General features: G+C 33.3%; 1 pseudogene; it reads left to right on the top strand.

Moving 5' to 3' along the window:
• Window positions 1-298: 298 nt before the first annotated feature.
• Window positions 299-2122, top strand: LOC107498658 (annotated as a pseudogene).
• The last annotated feature ends 2134 nt before the right edge of the window (window positions 2123-4256 follow it).

Raw genomic sequence — 4256 nt, 5'->3', positions numbered from 1 at the left:
GATGGTATTGATATTATCTTTTGTGCCAAGGGCATTGGCATTAAAGCACTTACTGAAAATGTGTGCACCATTATTGTCTACAGGATTTTCTTCCTAGATACTGACACTATATTATAAGGTTTTAAAGTTTTTTTGTGTGTTTGTTTTTGTTTTTTTACTTTTCGTTATAAAGATTTTTGAGGCAGAGGCCTACCGGAAGCCAAGATGACTTACAGATGTTCCCAGGCTGCAGTTGGCACCTTATCATTATCCGAGTGAGTGTTTTTCAAGGGGCTGTGGCTAGTGTCCTCCCCATTGCATGGCCTGGCATCAAAATGTTAGAGGCTATACCTACAGTGAAGATTTTGAAGATGATGATCTCTATGACCAGTCTGTAGAGGATGATTATTATATTTTACCATTAACAGCTACTTAGTTTATTTACTCACAACATGACAAACAGGTTGTTGAATCTGTAGAAGACTATGATTAGGAAGATCTGAAAGAATTCTCCAATTCTCTTTTGAACCATTAGCTAAGTGGAATTGGTCAAGCTCGTCTTTGTTCGTGCTTTGATCACATGAGAGATATACTTGGAGATTTTGTGCCAGATTACGTATTGACCGAAGAAATTCTGAAAACAAGTTTGATATGCAGAAGGCTTTGTCAGTGGTCCTGGAACAAGATAAAATGCAGAATTTGAATGTCAAGAGTGAGGGAGCAATATCTACAGAAAAGGTAGCAAAAATTAAAGAGTCTTATTACTCTGACATTTCAGCTAATAATGTTCCAAGGTTTTGTCCATAGTCTGCAAACCATTTGATTTTTCCAGTCCAGTAGTAAAACATGGATTATATCATAATTTCTCATTTGTATCAAGTCACTATTTACTCCATTAGAAAAGAAAAAAAAATCTTGACAGACCACAGGTAAAAAGAAATGAAAATCACGTAAGTTAACAAAAGGGCTGTCACTAGCTGACCTAGATTGATGATGTGCCAGGAGATCATTATAAAAGTCAGCCATCAAAGAGATTATCATCCACAGATAGTTTGGAAAGTCTGCTTTTAAAGAGTCTAGATACTGATTCATAAAGATCTTGTTTCTGAATGTTTCCAAAGATGATTCTGCATTCAAAGAATGCCAGATTTAAAATCATTAATGATAAAGAACACGACACCTAATAACTCTTTATTTATTCAAAATAATTAATTTACTCTATTCCAATACAAATACAATATAGTTTAGGAAATTTAAATAATTCTTTGCTCCTGACTAGTTCATTGGAAAATGTGGCCCTTGATAATTTAAATGCTTATAAAATGACTGAACTTGGTGGTGTTTCTTCAGTTAAAGCTCAAAGAATTACATTTCAAAAAATAACAATTTGCAGTTTTGCCAGTATTAAAGTCCATTCCTAGCTGAACTGTTTCAGGACCACAATCCAAACCAATGTTTTACTTTACCTGATCTTTGTAACCAGTCAGCTGCCAGTTTCATAGATCTAAGTTTGGGATCCTTTCCCCTGTTGCAACTAGCAAATCAATATCAGTCTTTGACTGGTATCAAAATTAACAGGATCTCTATGATCTTTGGCATTTCATAAAGCTTCTCCTACAAGAGAACTTGAGAATTTGTCACTTTTCTGATTTGATTGCAGAATGATCGATTCAGACAATTCTCAGATTAAGAAAGATTCCTTTGAGCTCAGTTTATCTGGAATAGTGTCCTTATAAAAACCCCAGATTTTGTTCTAAAACCTGTAGTAGACCAATCAGTTGTTCCAACATCAGAAATTAAAATTCTAAGTTCAAAGCTAGGAAAAATTTCATTTCTGCCAACGATAATAAGAAAAACAGTAAAGGCTCTTTGAGTAGGAAACCACCTTTTTCTCTGTCTTGGACCAAGGCCATTGCTGCTAAACCTTCAACTTATGCTTCGACATTGCATCTTTGTTACCCATTGAAAAGCTACAAGCGATGCACCCTTGACCTCTACAAGAACTTCATTTATAGTAGACAACTTCGAGACATAAAAAATAAAGAAATAAGTCCTCTTATAGCAATAACACTATTTGACTTCAAATCAGCATCTCCTGATGATCGTAAAAGCTAATCAAAACAAAGTTTTTATTAGAGAATAATAACAAAAGGAAAATTTGATACTGTTGTAAAGCTTTTTATTTTAAAGTTAAAGTTTTTATAGAATTACTTTATACAATGGGATTTAAGTTGTGTTTTTTATATTAAAGCTGTCAGTTGATAACTAGTTGGTATGCATTTTTTTGCACTGAACTTTTTTTACTCTCTCTCTTTTTTAGTGATAACTGGTTTTATTTAAGTTGATCATCTATAATGAGTGTATGTTTACAAAGTACATATGGAAACTTGATAGTGTGCAATTAAACCTGAGATACAGCATTTTCGTTTGAAGAATTCAACTTTTTCATAATGATATGTTTTCTTTTATAAAACATTTTGTGCTTTGTTCTTAATGAAATGCTACCACTTAGGATTATAATAGTTTAGTGATGAAGATTTTTCTTATATGGGTATAGCATAACTGAGACATACTTATATTTTTAAATATTAGGGATGTCATTTCTGGTTTCATTATTTTTCTGTAGGTGAATATTAAAATTTTTCTATTAGAAAATCTTAAATGCCCTGACTTTTAAGAATATCATAGAGGTTGTTGAAATACATTTTTGAGGAAATCCTTTAAGGGACCATGTAAATATTAAAGGTGGATTAATACATAAAATATTTTTATACATTTTCAAAACCATTTGTCCTAAATGCACATTTTAAAATAAATATATAGAAAGTGGTTTTTAAAAGAATTTCGAACCAATACAAAAGCAACACAATAGAACAATGAACCATACTCTTATGTATCCATCACTCAACCACCACCATTTCCACCCACACTGTCATTCAGTTTCTCCCCTTCTGTAAAATGTTCAAACACATGTCTGCTGTATCATTTCATATGACATGTCATTCTGACACATGGCTGACATAGCATTCATCTATATAACTTTCAGTGTGCCCCTTTAAAAGATAGGATTATTTTTAATATGACAATACCTTTTCAAACACAAAGAAAATTAATAATTTCTTAGCATCATTGAACATCCAGACAATGTTTGAATTTCCAATTATCTCATAAATGTCATAACCTTTTTAAAAACATTTTTAATGAGGAACTAAATAAGGTCCACACATGGTAGTTTATTGATGTCTTTGATTTTTTTTTTTAATCTACAGCCTCCCTTTTATTCTTCCTCTTTTTTCCCCTTGTGATTTATTCGTTGAAGAAATTGGGTTGTTTGCTCATGCAGAGTTTGTCACCATCTGAATTTTGTTGATTTCATCCCTGTGGTGTAATTTAAAATGTCCCTTTATCCTTTGTATTTCCTGTAAATTGTTGTTGTTGTTGTTGTTTTTAATCCAAAGGCTTGAACATAGATAGGTTTGATTTTTTTTGAGACAAACTTCATAGATAGTGTTGAATTCTTCTGTCAGTAGGTACATATGTCTGGTTGTCTATTCGTGTGATGTTAGCAGGCACTGATGTTCAATGCCAAGATCCATTAGTTCATTAGCAGTTGCAAAAAGGTGCTATTTGGTCTCTGTAATTCTTTGTCACTTAATGGCTGAAAGTTCCTATAGAACTTTCTCTCATCCGCCAATTCTGCAAGTTTTAATATATACACCAGACAGTGATGCCCATTTCACCACTACCACCTGGCCATGAGTGATTGAAATATAGTCACTGGTGTGCACTTAGGGGCTGTGTGGTATGAAAATTATTATTTCTTTAAGGATTGAAATTACACTTGTCACACAGAGAACTGAGTGGGAGTTGGGAACAGATGATGCACACCTTCTAACCTATGCTCCCTTCCAGGGCTCTCTGTGTGTGTATATTTGTCAAATGTGCATAATTAAACTCACATAAGTGAAATAAAATATGAGGTATAATATTATAAACTTTCTTATAATTGTTATTTCTATGTGCTATATATTTCTCTCCCCACAGATTATTAGCATCCTTACATAATCTGAGTCATCCTTGAAGTCTTCAGAGTCAATATTCTTGCAAAAGAAATTTACCTTGTATCCTCTTCATTCTTACCTCCTTTTCTGTCTGAGCAGCCTTTGGTAGTGTTGTCCCAACCATCCTCTATACAGAGATGGCTTGGCTCTAGCTGCTGAGAGTCTCTTTTATAATGTACTCCAAGCACTGCTTCCATGACCCCATCTTCTTCAATA

This window comes from Rousettus aegyptiacus, unplaced genomic scaffold (assembly GCF_014176215.1).
Source record: "Rousettus aegyptiacus isolate mRouAeg1 unplaced genomic scaffold, mRouAeg1.p scaffold_m13_p_12, whole genome shotgun sequence".
Classification (NCBI taxonomy): Eukaryota; Metazoa; Chordata; class Mammalia; order Chiroptera; family Pteropodidae; genus Rousettus; species Rousettus aegyptiacus.
The sequence above is the reverse complement of the archived record's forward strand: the minus strand, read 5'-3'. Positions and strand labels throughout refer to the sequence as shown.